The sequence below is a fragment of the Trachinotus anak genome, unplaced genomic scaffold (assembly GCF_046630095.1).
Source record: "Trachinotus anak isolate AG129_WGS33_773 ecotype Australia unplaced genomic scaffold, CSIRO_AGI_Tana_v1 ptg000003l, whole genome shotgun sequence".
Lineage (NCBI taxonomy): Eukaryota > Metazoa > Chordata > Actinopteri > Carangiformes > Carangidae > Trachinotus > Trachinotus anak.
The window spans coordinates 14,505,285-14,523,813 of record NW_027273854.1 but is presented as its reverse complement, the minus strand read 5'-3'; positions in this window follow the sequence as shown (position 1 = coordinate 14,523,813).

The window sequence follows — 18,529 nt, the reverse complement described above, 5'->3', positions numbered from 1 at the left end:
TGACATGATATGATCGACTTGCCTTGCAAATGAGCGACGGAAAACCGGAGCAGACAGGACAGACTGCAACCAGAGTGGCAGAGTCTGTTTAAGACTGTGAAGAAGATGTGCTGATGGATGAAGATTGTTTAGAGTTTTCAGTTAAAAGAAAAAGTACAGAAACTCAAGTAATCAATGTAAGAACTAACAAGATGTCAAAGAACACAAAGAACAGCTGTTGACAGCGGGTGTTGAGGCGCTGCATTATGTCTTGCATTATGAATTATTTTTTAACCAAAAAATATTTTGATGTCCATTACCTCTGTATCTCGCTTACCTTCCACAGCCGGGCTGGCTGCTACCAGTTCATCATCATCACCTGTCCATCACCTGCTCCTCTGTACTTGCCGGACAATAAATGTAATGTGAGTTTAGCTTTACATTTAGCTGAAGTGCTTAAGATATCAGTAATTTGAACACTTTTCATGTAATATGCTCTTTTGCTCTGTCTGTTTCATAACAAACAAATAATGAAATGTACAGTAATGCCACAACATTACGTTCGAATCATTTATTAATTACTAACACTGAATGTTAGTGTACAACAAGTCATTAATACAATAGTATCCCAGATAAAGATGATCTGAGGGGGAGTTCTGATAACTGCTGGGCTACAAGATTGTTGAAGTTTTTTTTGGAGAGTTGTGTGTGTTGTGGAAAGCGGATCTCGATGGATGGCACAGGGCTGAGGCCCAGCTGAGCTTGCCCTACTTTGCACTCATTGCGGGCGGGCGGGTGTCGTTCGCATGCCGTTTAAGGCTGCTGGAAGTGAAGAGAGGCAGCGGGCATTAGGGACCGGTTCCCGTTTCAGGCAGGGGGAGCTAGTGATCGTGGGGGATAATAGGAGCGCCTTTTTGTCTGCTTCCCAGTTTGTGGAGGATCTTGACCCCTGGGGAAGTTAAGTGATTCTAGGATTTATGAATTTGTCCTTCTTTTGTAGTGTAAAGCCTATTTGTGTAGAATTTAAGACGCAGCCAGGGCCTTTACATGGGGACGGAGGGCGCCGCGGAGTGAGCTGTTGACGCCTGTGAGAGGACCATTCATTCAGTTTGCAGTGTAGTGCAGTGTGGTGTTTCCCTTGTGGGGATGCTTTGAGAGTGAGCTGCAGTGCAGTGCCCTCAGAGGGAGAGGTCCATGTGTGCTACTCCTGTGTGCAGCTATTGAGATTGGCGGTTGCCCATACCAGACACCTTTTAGGCCCGTGTAGGTGACAGACATGGGGAAATAGGGCTCAGACGGGTCCCAAAATCCTGGTGTAAGGCTCTGTTGCATAAATTTTATATAACTAAAGATTATTATTTCCCGTTACTCCCTCTTCTCCTCCTTCATTTGTGTGTGTGTGCACAGTTTAAAGTCTCTGTGTGTGGGCGCTCTACCATCTTAAATCCAAACCAGGTTTATTACAACAATCCCAATGGGCAGCGCTATGTTAATTTTCATATCACTCTTATTATGTTCTGGCCGAATATTTGGGCGAATGACATTTTGGAGCTTTGGCAACATTGTTTTTTAAACGTTTATTCCGATAAAGTCCTTTTGAATTTGAAAAATGAACGCACCTGAGTGAATGAACCAACGGCGAAGTTACCTGTCAACAAAACCGCTAGCTAACACGACCAAGTACCGTTAACAGTCTGCCCAGTCTTCCCAAAACCATATATCATGACATTACGGTATTTTACCATGAATTTTGCAAACTTTTTATAACATTCACAGTAAAATTCCATATTTTCTACTCAGTAAGACCGTAAAATTTAAAGTTATTTACTGTTTCTAGATTTACGGTAATTCAATGTATTTACTACAGTGATATACTATTTTTGATTTTACGGTATTTTACTGTTGCTATTTGACAGTTTTTTACCGTAATTTCTATGGACATTTTTTACAGTGCACACAATAACTCCCTCAGTGCTTGAGCACTTGTAACATGAAGCCACCAGAGGAGGAGCCCTCAGACCACTGATGATTTCACACCAGTTCACTGAGAAAAACTGCCTCAGTACCTTCCCACTAGTTTCTGCAGTTTCATGTTCAGTCATTGTTTGTCAAAGATTCAGAGTCGGCTGCAAAAAGCTTCAACATCTTGAAATTCCTTTGACTGGAACATCTCAACATGCTTTATATTGTAACTGTCCAAGATCAACAGTGGGCAACAATGAAGAGAATTTGTGTTCTTAGATGTTTTTGCTAATTGTCCTATCTGAGATTTAGTGTTTTCACTTTGTTTAGTTTGCAGTGGGAGAATAAATGGAGGTTACACTTGCTGACAGTGACTGTCCAAGTGTTACACTGTCCTGTTTACTTGTTGTCAGTTTGACAAAAAAAGAACAATTTCACAGACTTCATGTGACAGATAAGCAGCAGAAATGTTCCTGTTCACTACAGCAGTTAGTTTTCTGTATCATCACACAGTTTCAGTTCATTTCCTCTCAGGGTTCAGAGTTTCTCTGTGTGTCTGTGGCTTCAAACACAGTTTGAATATTGAAACCTTGAGAAATTTAAAGTCTTCATTATCTTGCTCTTTCTTCACTGGTGTTTTCAGTTACACAATCAGATCTACAAACAAACACACAAAGGAATAAATTAATCTTACAATTACAATCAAGTGTGAAATTGTTTTCTTGATCTTAGAATTTCAACAGTAATAAAAAAAGTAAACAGAAATAAAGTCATTATGTGAGACGTTTGAGGCGTTTTAGTTTTAACAGAAAACAGACACTTCAGGACCCTTCATTGAAGACGTGTCAAAAATAATTATTATATTTTCTATTTTTTCTCCACAGTTCTTTGTAGTCATGGAGGTACAGATGATTTAAACTAGAATGTGTCATTTGTTTAAATGCTGTTATATTTTGTGTTGCTGTGAGTCTTGAATTTGACTGTGAAAGCAGAACGTGACGTAGGAGGAGTTTCCTGGAAACAAATTCTCACAGGGATTCAGTTGACATCACATTTAAAGAGGATTCATGGATTTGAAAACTTACTAAGCAAACTGTCAACATGGCTGACAGAAAGCTCACACTGTTGGTGGTTGTTCTGTCTGTTTGGATCGGTGCTGAAAGTCAGACCATAACAGAGTCTGAAGCAGCAGTTAAAAGACCTGGAGAATCCCACAGACTCACCTGCTCAACATCTGGGTTTAATTTTGGAGGCTCAGTCTGGAACTGGATCAGACAGGCTCGTGGTAAAGGACTGGAGTGGATCGCTTTGGTACACACATCTAGTACTCCTATCTATTACTCCCAGTCAGTCCAGGGCAGATTCACCATCTCCAGAGATGACTCCAGCAGTAAAGTCTATCTCCAGATGAACAGTCTGAAGACTGAGGACACAGCAGTGTATTACTGTGCCAGAGACACAGTGAGAGACAGTGACAGCAGAGTCATACAAAAACTACTTCCTCTATTTACTACAACCACTGGGAACATTCAGTTTATCTGTATTGCATTTGTTGCAGCTGAGTTTGGTGTTTTTTATTATCCATGATGATGATTTGTATGAAACAATGAATCATTTATATTTTACACATAACATAAAGCCTCCATCCACAACAGTCTCCTGCCAGCCTGCACACGGTGAAAGATGAGAACAGATTCAAATTTACTTTGTAGACTTCAGCCAGGAATGTCATATCTCACATCAGCTATTATTTCTCAAAGATTTTGTGTCATGTTAGTAACATTGAACAAAAAACAATTCCTGCTTTATTTCCAAAAACTGACATTCATAATTTCAGAGTTTTGGGGAAAACAAATTTAAAAAAACAAACAAACAAACAAACAAACAAACAATTAAAAATAAAAATAAAAAAATGCTGCACAAAATTCAACCTCAGCAGACAATGCAGCACAGACTCAAAGATTTAAGTAATATCTTATGTTTTAATCAAAATCTAAACTTTTATTGTAACCGTCTTAGTTCAAAGTCGTCAAAAATGAAGGTGAATTTAAATTTAAATTTAAATTCTCTCCTCCCTGTGAGGAGGAGTCAATGCAAAACTCAGATGTCTTCCACCTCTACTTATCTGACTGCAGAGAGGATGACAGAGAACAGTGGACACACAGTTTAACATGATGGACTATAGGACAGGACTGCTGCTGTTAACTCTCTGCTGGGCAGGTGAAAATATTCACAGAACATTTTTTTACATGGTTTTTATTTTTCTCAACCATATACAGTCTATGGTCTCAACAGCCTCTTTCACTTCATGTTTATTATTCTCTTGACAGGTGTTGATGGTCAGACTCTGACAGAATCTGAACCAGTGGTTAAAAGATCTGGAGAATCCCACAAACTGACCTGTACAGCATCTGGATTCACATTCAGTGATCAGTATCTGGCTTGGGTCAGACAGGCTCCTGGAAAAGGACTGGAGTGGATTGCATATATTACCAGTGGTAGTGGTAGTGGCAAATACTACTCTCAGTCAGTCCAAGGCCGGTTCACCATCTCCAGAGACAACAGCAGACAGCAGGTGTATCTGCAGATGAACAGTCTGAAGACTGAAGATTCTGCTGTTTATTATTGTGCTCGAGACTCACAGTGACTGAAGGTGGTTGAGCAGCTGCACAAAATCCTGCAGCCCTGATCATCTTGACTGGTAGAGCCTACACATTATGTTCTTTTACTTTTTGTTACTTAAATATTTGATTTTTTATCATTTATTTCTGTCAACAATTTTATGTTTTATCTTGTATATTCTGCTTTACATATCTATTTTTAATGAATTTACAATGGTCCCTGAACTATACAAATTCCTTGAAAACATATGTCAAACATCATACGTCTAAACATTAAACACAAAAGAAGAGAATTTGTTCATAAAAGGATTAAAGACAGTGGAACAATGTGGCTTCTGAAAACAAACTACAAATACAACACATTCATACAAATGAATGATGTCTGTAAATGATGTGGAATAATTAGTAGGTCAAATCACTCAGATCTGTCATACAACGGGGCAGAGACGAGGTACATTTACAAAATTACTTTATTAAACATATCAAATAATAAAAGGGATCAAATGGCATCCACACTGATGTTGCAAGGGAAAGAACGGAGACCAGTCAGGGTGGAGGCCTACCAGTAGGGAGATGGGTCCAAGGGGTAAGAGGGGTCTCAGGAAAGTCTCCCCAAACACTTGTGACCCACACACACACACACACACACACACACACACACACACACACACACACGGAGGAGACACCGCATCCACCACCGTAGTCTCGACCTCTGAAAGGACACAAACACAACTGAAGGTATAGAAACAACAAAACAAATATATATAAACAAAATTAAAACCTCCTAACTACACAAAAAAAGGAAATAACTAAACTGGATAAATAAACAAATCAATACAAAACAAACTGAATCATAATTGGAAAGACAAAAATGATCTGCAACCTGCTCAAAGTAGCAACAATAAACGTACAATTAATACAGGCAACCAAAATAATTAATTGCAAGTTGCAGGCAAATTAAATTCCCACAAAACAAAACAAAGTCAAATAAACAATCATCTAAACTTAACAATTACATGTGGACGCTCACATAGGGCGAGTGGACACACACAACAAAATATACACACATGTAAACCCCCCCCACCAATTAACATCTATTGTCCACACACACACACAATAAAACACAGGACGCAAAAGGCAGATAGGCCGAAGCGGGCGACAGTGCTAATGGTAATTTGTATGTGCCAAGAGTTAGATGAGAAGAGTTCAACCACTCTCACAGGTATCTGCACAGAAATACATTTTCTTCTCTTTTACTTAGGAGACAAATGTGAGTCTCGATAATTGTGTGAAAACAGTCCATCCTTCTTTTATATCCTGTCAGTGTCCTTCTCAATGCAAAGTGAACTTCCCCACAGTCTGCTATAAAGACTTGATATCCTGCTGTCAGTTACAAGCGCTATTGGATCAACAACATACTATAAAGATTCATGAAAAAACAAGTTCAGTATCAGCTTAGACTCTTCCAGCAACACAGTGACTGTAAATGGACAGAATGTGCAGCCTGAAGACTCTGCTGTGTATTACTGTACCAGAGAGTAACACAATAACACAAAGCATCAGTAGACCTGAACAAAAACTGCAACAATCACAACTGTCATAGTTATTGAATCAATAGTCTTCAGCCTATTTCATGGTTCATGTTACAAACTACACAAAATGGTGCTTTCACTGACAGTCTGAAGTTTGTTTGTCAGTCTGGATTTTTCTCGTGAATGAAGCTCCTGAATAACATTAATAAACTGAGATACAGTTTTTAAACAATTGAAATTCAGATCACAAAATGTATCTGCTCAGTAAATTATTCTGATCAAGTTCTCTCCTCCCTGTGAGGAGGAGTCAATGCAAAACTCAGATGTCTTCCACCTCTACTTATCTGACTGCAGGAGGATGACAGAGAACAGTGGACACACAGTTGAACATGATGGACTATAGGACAGGACTGCTGCTGTTAACTCTCTGCTGGGCAGGTCAACAGTTTCTCTGATGCTGAGTTGAAATTGTCTTCAAGAGGTCACGTTATGGCAAATGATGAATTTCTCTTTTGTCTTGACAGGTGTTGATGGTCAGACTCTGACAGAATCTGAACCAGTGGTTAAAAGACCTGGAGAATCCCACACACTGACCTGTACAGCCTCTGGATTCACATTCAGCAGCTACGGGATGAACTGGATCAGACAGGCTCCTGGAAAAGGACTGGAGTGGATCGCTTATATCTATAGTGGCAGCAGCAAATACTACTCTCAGTCAGTCCAAGGCCGGTTCACCATCTCCAGAGACAACAGCAGACAGCAGGTGTATCTGCAGATGAACAGTCTGAAGACTGAAGATTCTGCTGTTTATTATTGTGCTCGAGACTCACAGTGACTGAAGGTGGTTGAGCAGCTGTACAAAATCCTACAGTCCTCATTATTACAACAATGATTTCACATTTTCTTATTTCACATTTTTGAAGAAAATGATACAGCCATTCATTTATATCAGTTGTTGTTGTTATTAGTGAAACTGTGCAAACTTGCCCCGTGAAGGATCATCATTAATGACCATTAACTATTACACATGAGTCTAAAAAGGAAAAAAAAGCATCAGTCACAACACAGCAATCTAGTTACTGAACTCACTGAGTAAGAATTAAAATAATAGCAAGCAAGTAACCACATTTCTACATAGTTACAGTTATAACTATGAGGAATCTAAACTGTCCCAATATGAGAGTAAAACTGAATGTTTCCTTTATATAAACACTAGAGAGCAGTAAGTGTCAAGTTTCTGTCTCCTCTGTCACTACAAGGCGACACTGAAATCTGCTTGTACTTTATAAATGTTCTTTTCAATCATGCATCAGGCAAACTTACTGCCTCTGTCTCATGAATATACACATGTGAAAAACTGGTCAATCGCACCAAAGCAAAGAGCAAAACTAAACAACATCTTGTTCAACTTCTGTTTTCAGGCCTCTCTCTAAACCATATTGTAGGTCCACTTCAAACCTGTAGAGGGCAGTTAAAGTCTTGTTTTTCTCTGTTTCTGTGATGACACAGTGACAGCAGCTCATTTCATTGTTATATGTGCCGACTGAATTTCATGTAGGTGAAACACAGAGTGAGTAGTGCCTCACTGAAATTTTCTAGGCGGTGCTATGGACCCATGTTGCCCACTCATCGCAAGACCCATGTTCACCAGGCCTATTAGTTTTGCTAATATTTCTTCTCTTATCTTAGTGTAACTTTTAATTAGAGAAATTCTCTCACTAGATAACAAGCTTGGCTGGATCAGGATATAAATAAAAACAGTGATTTGTGTACAACCCAAATTATAATCAAAACATTGGTTAATTTTCTGACATGGTGAGGTGACAATAAAGCAAATTTCAAACATGTAAGTAGATGATGTTGAGCTGTTGATTATTTAGCTCATGTGGTGCCTGCTGTTCTCATAGGGAGCGATGAGAGATGACGTAACATTGTAATAACCTGCTGCACAGACAACTCATGGGCTCGTCAGACAAACTTTAAAGCAACTGACTTGGAGGAACGACTCCTGAACATTATTTACCCTATTTCACTGTTGCTTTTAATATGTTTTGTGACCCTGATGAGGCCACAAGTCAAACACTGACTGTCCAACAATAAAGTTGTTCTGTTTAAAGTTATGATTTCTTTTTAGTGTCAAATCCTTCCTTTAAAAATGAAATGTGAATAACAACAAGGTCAGAAAATCTAAATTATTTAATTTCACGATGATGTTAATGACGATAATAAAGTGATATCTAAAATGTCATGTTTTTGTTTTTTATCATCAGAGATATAGAATTCAACACTGATGATTAATCACTCGCATTAAAAGAAACACACAGTGACTGATATGATTCAATGAAAGCAGAAGAGACTTCCTGTACATGAGCCCCTCCCTCCCCATGATGTCCTGATGCAAATCCTCAGTGTGTGCAGTGTACTTGTGTCCTGCTGACTGCTCTTGTAGTTTGTGTGGAGCATCAGAGGTCACATCTCCAGCCTCAGGATGATGAACACACTCACTCTTCTGCTGGTCGCTCTCTCTCTGTCCTGTGAGTTCTCCTGCTTCTTGATGTGTCATCTTTTATCAGACAACACTGACTGATGGTCAGTCAGTGATAGCAGAAACCTTCAGAGATGACTGTCTCACTTCCCTCTGTGCTTCCTCTCTCCTTTCATCTCATCAGGTTGTACAGGTCAGAGTATGGAGTCCATTCCCTCCAGTTCAGTAGTGAAAAGGCCTGGGGAGACTCTCAGTCTCTCCTGCAGAGGATCTGGATTCACATTTAGCTGCTGTAGTATGAACTGGATCAGACAACCTGCAGGAAAAGGACTGGATTGGATTGGGCTAATATACAATGATGCAAGTAAAACTGTCTATGCCAGCAGTGTGCAAGGAAGGATAGAAATCACCAGTGATAACAGCAACAGCATGGTGTATCTGAGACTGTCCAACCTGAAGCCAGAGGACTCTGCTGTGTATTACTGTGCCAAACACACACTGGTTAAAGTGAGCAGAGAGGCTTTACAAAAACTCTACAGAAATGTTTTACAGAGACCTACAGGGGGCAGTAGAACATAAGGAGAAGGAGTTTGACTCCAAACACAGACACATGCTGCCCACTGTTAAAACAACAGCTGATGTTGTGCTTTGTGACTTCCTGATTCTCATTGCAGTGAACTTGTGCTGCTTCAACAACAGTAACAGTTACTAATGTTCTCAATATTGTGCTTGAACAGCTGCTGTTAAGAATTTACATTATTTGACATCTATTCATGATATATCCAGTAAATGGAAAGTCCATCAAATACTGCTGAGCAGAATGAATTAAAGATGTTATGATGAATAACATGAACAGCACAAAACACAGTTGTAATCAATATTTAAAATGATGATCTATTTCCAGAGATGTGTGAGATGTGGTGAGTTTCTCTTCCATCTCTACATTTGTGTCGCAGACTGATAGAAAAGGACTAAAAACACTGATGTAAACACTGGAGACTGGACAGAGACTATTTGCTTTGAAACCTGATTATTTGGTTGTTTTTTCATCTTGGAACAAAAAAATTCCTAATGAGAAACATCTTGATTCAAAAGTAAATTTATAAATGAGCTGTTTGCATTCGAGTTTCGAGCTCTGAAAGAATCAGTGCAGCAACACCAACATGTGATGAATGTCTGAGCAGAGGAACAGTGGGAAGTGTCAGGTAATAATGTCCTCTCTGTTCACCTGCATGGAGATGGTCTGCTGATGGACACACAGCTGTGAATAAGACAGTGATTGTGGAGCAGGAATAAAACAGCTGATGTCAATCAGCTGATTCAGACACAGCTTCAGTGCTCGGCCTGAACTACTGCAACACTGCTCTGTGTTTTCACTATCATGACAGTGACTTGACTCCTATCACCAATAAACACCAGGGAATTTTATATTGTAGTGTAGAGACACTGAGGAGAACACAGTCTGTTAAACTAATTAGACTTAAACATGAAAGACACACTTCAAAGTTATCATCTCCAAATCCTCCTCAATATTAATTATAAAGTTAAACCAAACATGAAGTGAAAGCACAGTCCACTCCACCTCTCTCCTCCCTGTGAGGAGGAGTCAATGCAAAACTCAGATGTCTTCCACCTCTACTTATCTGACTGCAGAGAGGATGACAGAGAACAGTGGACACACAGTTGAACATGATGGACTATAGGACAGGACTGCTGCTGTTCACTCTCTGCTGGGCAGGTGAAAATATTCACATAACATATTTTTACATAGTTTTTATTTGTCCAACCAGATTATTTCACTTGATGTTTATTATTCTCTTGACAGGTGTTGATGGTCAGACTCTGACAGAATCTGAACCAGTGGTTAAAAGACATGGAGAATCCCACACACTGACCTGTACAGCCTCACATTCAGATTCACATTCAGCAGCTACAATATGAACTGGATCAGACAGGCTCCTGGAAAAGGACTGGAGTGGATCGCTTATATCAGATACGATAGTGGCAGCAAATACTACTCTCAGTCAGTCCAAGGCCGGTTCACCATCTCCAGAGACGACAGCAGACAGCAGCTGTATCTGCAGATGAACAGTCTGAAGACTGAAGATTCTGCTGTTTATTATTGTGCTCGAGACTCACAGTGACTGAAGTTGGTTGAGCAGCTGCACAAAATCCTACAGTCCTGATCTTAATTTAACTGAGAGCAAAAAGTTTGATTTTTATTTTGACCTCCTGGGGTTGTTGTTTCTCATAAAACAATAAGTAAAACATATAGAACAGTCTTGTTACTCTGTCTGAACGTTTGTGAATAAATGGAAATAAGTTTATGAACATAATATTGAAGTGGACCATATATTGTAGTTCCACTTTAAACCTTTAGAGGGCAGTTAAAGTCTTGTTTTTCTCTCCTCTGTCTCTGTGATGAGACAGTTACAGCAGCTCATCTCATTCATCTGAACTAACTGATCTTTGAACCATCACAGATCACAAAAAACTCAAAAAACAAAAAAAAAGGTTTTACATGTCTTCTGACATAAAAACATAAAACATTTGATGATGATTTCCAAAATGTTTGACTGGTGATTTGATTTGAAGACTTTCTACTGTCAGAAATGATAAACTGAATTAATGAAACAACAGACCAGACTTGGTTCATCATGTCTACAAGATGTAGAAAGTAGATATGGAGCTAAGTGTAAGTTCAATCAGGAAGACTCTCTTTATGCCTCTTCCATTCACAACTATCTCGTTTTATCCTTCTCTCTCACCCCACTTCTTGTAAGTCAGCTGACTTCAGGTGTTTTCTGTAACCAATCAGATCTCGCTATGATCCCAACCAGCCAATGATGTTGTTCCCATCAACCTTTACAATCTGTTCTCCCCTCTCCTGCTGTCAGCTGTCTTTTTAGTTCAGCTGCGACCCTCCTCCACCTCATTCACCTCCAGTCTTCATATCCAATTCAGGCCGAGCTCATCAGAGTCCACTCCTCATCACACCCAGACCTCCAGTATTCTCCTCTTCCCATCATCACCACCATCACCAGTGTCTAGACCCCAGGAGGTTTCCTGTACTTTGCACAGCCTCACCCCCTTTTCTCATATGATGACATCATGATGGGGTCCACTCTCACATCTCTCACTTTTCCTCTCTTGTTTTGAAAATGGCAATAAAGTGTATTCATGAACACAGAATGAATTCTCTCCTGACTGAACTAAAGATGACCAACTATAAGACTGAAGGTTCAGCTGGTTATTGTTGTTGTTTCTGTAAATTCAGGAGCAGGGTCAGTGTGTTTAAATGGAGTTAGTAATGAAATCAAAATATACAAAGTAAAATAAAGGTGGTTTCCAGACTTGTTTTCACAGATATAATAACACTGAACAGACTCTTTTATTGGCTCCAGTTGGACCAACACTGATGCTTCATATGTTTGATTGTATGCAAACTCAGTGAGCTTCCTTGTTCCTCAGCTATAAAAACTTCACATCAGACTGTCAGTGGAGTTCACAGCTGCTCACTTTCACCATCAACCATGTTTTGTGTAGCTCTGCTGCTGCTGTTGGCAGCTGGATCCTGTGAGTCTCTCTGGATTTGTCACAGTCAACATTTCTTCTTTTGCTGTTTCACTTGATCATTGATAACAAAATATTTTCTTCTTTTAACAGATGTGAAGTGTGAACAGTTGACACAGCCAGCGTCTGTGACTGTGCAGCCAGATCAACATCTGACCATCACCTGTCAGGTCTCTTATTCTGTTAGCAGCCACTACACAAATTGGATCAGACAGCCTGCAGGGAAAGGACTGGAGTGGATTGGAAGAAAATATACTGGACACTCTGACTACAAAGATTCACTCAAGAACAAGTTCAGTATCGACTTAGACTCTTCCAGCAACACAGTGACTCTAAATGGACAGAATGTGCAGCCTGAAGACTCTGCTGTGTATTACTGTGCCAGAGAGTAACACAATAACACAAAGCATCAGTAGACCTGAACAAAAACCCCTCAGTGCCTGAACACTTGTAACATGAAGCCACCAGAGGAGGAGCCCTCAGACCACTAATGATTTCACACCAGTTCACTGTTGAGGAGACAAACAGCCTTTGAACATATTTAGAGATGAAGAAATTAAATTGATATAAATAACACAAAGTCTTTTCACAATATAGTTAAAGTCCTTGTGCATGATTTCAGCTGATAACTATACTTTGGTATTTCCTCACTTATATTTCTACTGGGCCTTATCTCCCCTGATTTTCTTAAAATTGTATGACATATGAACATCAGCCAACAAGTCTGTCAACCTGAACAACCATAGCTAAGTCATTTAACCCTCTGATACAAGCTGGAGAAGGGTTTCCTGAATAACTGCCCCTACAACAGATACATAAAATCTGTTAAACATCACTGTTGAAGAAGAGGAAGAAAGAAGAAAATGTTCTCTGGTTAAGTTTCAGCATAAAAGCAACTTGGTTAGATTCAGGGAAAGTTCATGGTTTGGGTTAAAATAAGCCCTTTGTGAAGTTTAAAAGACCTTCACTCTCATGGTTCAGATGATAAACAAGTGGTAAAGGTTGTGGAACAAGTGTGGTCATGGTTAAAAGAAATAATGTTGAGTGTTGGTTTGAAATGATAAACAAACAGTGGTCTCCTGTGTTTCTTTAGAGGTGGTAAAGTTCATAAACTACTCAAATTCATAACATGATGCAGACTGTGCTTGATAATGAACCTAACTGTCAGAAACTGTCAAAAATATTGACTTTAATGATGACACACATTATGGTCACTAAAAGCAAAACTACCTTTGGGTCTTGTTTATCTGATGATGATGAGTCTGTTTGTGACTGGCAGCAACTTGGAGCTGCACCCTGACCTGCACTAGTTGAAGTGACAAACATGTCTGTTAGACGGCCAGTTATCAGCAGCAGTGGACTTCCCTTCACTAGATGATGGACTGGACATTAACTCTCCAGAGACATATTTCCCATGATGAACTGCGTCCTGCAGGTCCTGGTCATCACATGACACCTACAATCAGAGCATGAGAGGTGACACACACACTGAACTCTCTTCATGCTTTCCCTCAAACACCTCTGCTGCTGTCTGCTAATTATGAAGGAGGAAACCTGGTTGTTTCTGTGTTAATATTGATATTAAATTTGAAATTCATCAGAAAATATTTGAATTTTACTGACGTGGAGAAACACTTGAAAATTCATTCTAGTTTCACCAGACAAATTTTTTTTTTTTTTTTTAGAATATTTTATTTTCAGTTTTTCAACTTAACAGAACATACATATAGTCCCAAACCCCTTCCCTAACCCACCCACCGACAAATTAAAGGGTTAACTTAACAACCAGAGGCAAAACAAATACTTAGTACTGATGACCAAAGGCTTGTTGATTCTAATATCCTTTACATCGTGTCCACTATAGAAGTTGGTAGGGTGTCCATATAGGCCAAATAAGGCTGCCAAATCTCTACAAAAGTATTGTAATCATTTCTAAGTGTATATGTGATCTTTTCAAGTGGGATACAGCTGTTCATTTCTAGAACCCATCTTGCTATAGGGAGCTGGGAGTCAGACTTCCACGTAATGGTTATGCACTTCCTAGCAATGCACAGGGCCAATGCGAGAAACTTCTTTTGGGTCTTTCTTAATTGAGCATCAATTTTTGTAAAGTCTCCTAACAAACAGATTTGTGGATCTGATGGAAAATGCAGTCCTAGAAGTTTTGTCATGATGTCAGAAAAATTGTGCCAGAATGTACTAAGTTTTGTGCACGACCAAGTGCAGTGAAGGAATGAGCCCTCCTCTATACCACATCTAAAGCACAGGCTGGATATCTCAGATTTGTAATGATGCAATTTCTGCGGCGTAATGTAGGTTTGATGGAGAAAGTTATAATGGGTCAGTCTGTATCTGGAGTTAATAGTGGCAGTTAGACTTTTTTTACATAATTCAGACCAGAGCTCTGTACCAATTGTCACACCCAAGTCGGACTCCCATCTCTCCCTTGATTTATGTATTGATTTTGGAGCACCCTCCATCAAGAGAAAATACAGTTTTGGAAATAAGACGAGGTGAGTTTCCCTCCAAAAGTAGTCTCTCCAGATCACTGAGCGCAGGCAAAGTCTTTCACCAGACAAGTTGACATCAAAGTTCACTTCCCCTGTCTCCTCCCTGTGAGGAGGAGTCAATGCAAAACTCAGATGTCTTTCACCTCTACTTATCTGACTGCAGAGAGGATGACAGAGAACAGTGGACACACAGTTGAACATGATGGACTATAGGACAGGACTGCTGCTGTTCACTCTCTGCTGGGCAGGTCAACAGTTTCTCTGATGGTGATTTTAATTTTCCATCAAAAGCTACAAAAGACTTAAAAGCAAATGACTTTCTTTTTCTGTCTTGACAGGTGTTGATGCTCAGACTCTGACAGAATCTGAACCAGTGGTTAAAAGACCTGGAGAATCCCACACACTGACCTGTACAGCCTCTGGATTGTCAATCAGCAGCAACTGGATGGCCTGGGTCAGACAGGCTCCTGGAAAAGGACTGGAGTGGGTTGCAACTGATGCTGGTGGCAGCACAAAATTCTACTCTCAGTCAGTCCAAGGTCGGTTCACCATCTCCAGAGACAACAGCAGACAGCAGCTGTATCTGCAGATGAACAGTCTGAAGACTGAAGATTCTGCTGTTTATTATTGTGCTCGAGACTCACAGTGACTGAAGTTGGTTGAGCAGCTGCACAAAATCCTGAGACAGAGAGATTCACAGTAACCATATGTTCATTTTGTCTTTGTTGCTGTTTTTTTAATGATGAAACCAATAAAATAAAAGATCATCATTACATAACAGCCTTTAAAATACATCAATAAAAGAAAACATAATGATCTTTTATCTAAAATTTTGCTTCAGACAGCTGAGGACAAGATTTCTCTCTTTGCTAAAATCGCTGTTCATGAGTAAATAATTATACAATAATAGTACAAAATAATACAGTGAAATTTCATGATCAAACTATGTTGAACTATGTATTTTAACAGTAGGTGAGTTACATAATGTGAATATAAAATATTACTCTTCCTATTATGAAAACATTAGAGGGCAGTTAATGCCAATTTTCTCTTTCCTCTGTAAATTTAAAAACTGTTTAGTGTTTGTATCTGTATCTTGTTTCTCCGTCCAGGTTAGTTTTGCTCATATTTGTCAACATCATCTAATTTATTTCTGAGCAAGTTTAAGCTGACTAAAACTCCTTTCCTTGTTTTGTCCAAAGAAATCCACGAACATTTTAGATCAAGATTTAGTCAACAAAAACACTTGACATTTAAATCATCAACAGTAAAACTAGTCTCAAATGTTCACACCCTTTTCATCAACTTCTCAAACTTGAGAAAGATAAGTTTAGAAATACCTTTCTAACCTTTGTTCTACTTGATCTCAGGCTGAAAGAAGTGATATTGAAAATTAGACACAAATAACAAGTTGTATGATTGAGAATGCAGCAGTGTATTTATTCTTGTGTTGTTGCAGCTGTTGTGTAACGACAGGAGTCATCTCCCAACAGTAACGTTACCACACTCTCACTTTGTCTCTCTGCAGCAGCAGGAAGAGAAATGTGCAGCCAGCTCCTGACAAGAAGTGACAAGTTAAGAAACGAGCATCATAATTCATAATCTGTTACAAACTTTAAGAAAGTGAGAAATTCATTGTCAGATAAGATTTAAAAATTCTCTGATAATGATATTGTGGTCATGAGAAGTAATTCATGGGATATGTTTAAAATCTGTTAAATAATAGTAGAAACTTAATCTCTGAAAGTGTTAAAAAGCTAAAATGTTAATAAGTCAGCCATGTATTCATTGTTATCTCATTCTTGAGGGTTACGAGTTAATATCACCATATAGTATTATTCGTGATCCAAAAAGAGGTCTTATTTTGAAAGTCTGAGATCTGTGTTTTTTGGTTGTGGCTGTTTTCTGCACCACGGGCCAAGAGGGAAAAACAAAAGAGAAAAGACAAAAAAGAAACATGTAACGCTAGCTTGCGCGGTGGTAATAAAAACGCTTGCTGTGGAAATTCCACGTGTGTGCATGTTTTTACTATTTTTCCACCCGCTTCCCTTGCAGGTGGAACAGAAGCAGATTTGATACAAGATGAAGGAAGAGTTTGAAAGAATAAAAAAAACTTTATTTCAAAAAATAAATTTCATTCATCTTATTTCATCAACAATATGTTATGTAGACTGAGTAATGTAAAAATGTCACATACCTAAACATAAATCATTCATTAGAAAAGTGATGTGTGCACAATCTAAACTATAATCAAAACATTAGTTCATTTTGTGACACGATGAGATGACAGTAAAGTCATTTTCAAAAATTCTAATGGATGTTGATCAGAGGAATTCTGTAGATTACTGAGCTCATCTGCTGTTCAATATGCTTCATTATATTTTGACTGTAATTTAACTCATTTGGGAAATAAAATTATTTCATCAAACATTAAACTAAACGCCAAACTCACTCCACCTCTCTCCTCCCTGTGAGGAGGAGTCAATGCAAAACTCAGATGTCTTCCACCTCTACTTATCTGACTGCAGAGAGGATGACAGAGAACAGTGGACACACAGTTGAACATGATGGACTATAGGACAGGACTGCTGCTGTTAGCTCTCTGCTGGGCAGGTGAAAATATTCACATAATATATTTTCACATAGTTTTTTTTTTTTTTGTCTCACCAGCCTCTTTCACTTGATGTGTTTCATTATCTTGACAGGTGTTGATGGTCAGACTCTGACAGAATCTGAACCAGTGGTTAAAAGACCTGGAGAATCCCACACACTGACCTGTACAGCCTCTGGATTCACATTCAGTGACTACTACATGGGCTGGATCAGACAGGCTCCTGGAAAAGGACTGGAGTGGATTGCACGTATTAGCAGTGGTAGTGGCAGCACCAAATATTACTCTCAGTCAGTCCAAGGCCGGTTCACCATCTCCAGAGACAACAGCAGACAGCAGGTGTATCTGCAGATGAACAGTCTGAAGACTGAAGATTCTGCTGTTTATTATTGTGCTCGACACTCACAGTGACTGAAGGTGGTTGAGCAGCTGCACAAAATCCTACAGTCCTCATACTTGCTAATAAACAAAAGCTATTTCTCCTTCAAACTTCTGAACATCACTTAATTTCATCTTGTCCACACATTTTTATGTACGCATTAGTTTCAGAATATATAAGTAAAAATGCTGAAGTTCAGTGTGTGGACACAACAAGATGAACACAGACAAACACATTTTACAGCACAATAAAATTTTACCACTCAGAGAAGTAAGTGTTTTCCTTCCATGAGAAAACTTCGCTCTTCCATGAAGTAAAAAAGACAACCTGACAACAAACTCTTGGTTTTGTTTTTTGCGAAAAGTTCCTGTGTTTCCTGTTTTGTTGTTGACCAGACTTTATCAATTGATTTGTTGTTGTAGCTGCGCCATCACATCCACACAGAGTGTTTATCACATACCAGTCTGCACAAGTTAAATTCTAGTCTGATAAAAATACAGCAGGCTCATTTCATTTCCTGTCTCAGTCTATTGACCCACAGACTGAGTTCATGATGAAAACTGAGTGTGAGGAGAGTTTCTACATGTGCAGAGAGAAGGTCACAGAAAACAAATAATAATGACAATAAATAATAACAATAAAATAAATCATTGATAACAAAACATTTTCTTCTTTTGACAGGTGTGAAGTGTGAACAGCTGACACAGCCAGCCTCTGTGACTGTGCAGCCAGGTCAACGTCTGACCATCACCTGTCAGGTCTCTTATTCTGTTGACGACTACTTCACAGCTTGGATCAGACAGCCTGCAGGGAAAGGACTGGAGTGGATCAGTAGGGACACAGACGTCAAAGATTCACTAAAGAACAAGTTTAGTGT